We start from the raw sequence: 578 nt of genomic DNA, 5'->3' as shown, positions 1-578 counted from the left end.
TCGCAACAGTAGAGACTTAAAACTATTAGGCATGTTTCGCTATTATAAAAAATCCATTTTCGGATGTCTATTTATATGACATATTTGAGTTGAATATCCGATGTCTGTCTTATAACGACGTGATAATTTCTTGCGGAATACTCGGGGTTGTGCGGTATATTAACATCTTGTATTTGTCAATGTCGTCCAAATAAGTCATGTAGAAGAGAGCGAGATTCTAGTCATTAAATTCGTCAAATGTTAGAAAAAATAACCCATATAATGGTCATAGGTTGTATGAATTTGCTTTTTAAGAACAAAAATTGAATACCCGATCAAATAGTTATTTTTGACAATAGAATATGTGAGAACAGTAAATTCTATTACCTGTACTGTCGTTGTGAACAGAAGGTCCATATAACGTCATTGTCTGCCTAGTTTGAAAGTCAGAGACACAATGACACTCTCCAACGAGGAAAAAGGACGTATGTAGAGGGGGAAGAGTTTAAAGTACAAAGTGAAGGAGAAGGGATAGTGAAAGATGGGAGAAGAACCAAATTCTAATGCGTGGAAAAGGAGTTAATTATTGGATGATAGGA

At 34.9% G+C, this 578-nt stretch overlaps 1 protein-coding gene across 4 annotated transcripts in view; it reads left to right on the top strand.

Annotated features, from left to right (window-relative positions):
* The window catches only part of LOC105450498, a 32,748-nt gene that overhangs the window by 19,993 nt on the left and 12,177 nt on the right, over positions 1-578 (top strand). The window lies entirely within an intron of this gene.

The sequence above is a fragment of the Wasmannia auropunctata genome, unplaced genomic scaffold, assembly GCF_000956235.1.
Source record: "Wasmannia auropunctata unplaced genomic scaffold, wasmannia.A_1.0 LD336060.1, whole genome shotgun sequence".
Taxonomy (NCBI): domain Eukaryota; kingdom Metazoa; phylum Arthropoda; class Insecta; order Hymenoptera; family Formicidae; genus Wasmannia; species Wasmannia auropunctata.
The sequence above is the reverse complement of the archived record's forward strand: the minus strand, read 5'-3'. Positions and strand labels throughout refer to the sequence as shown.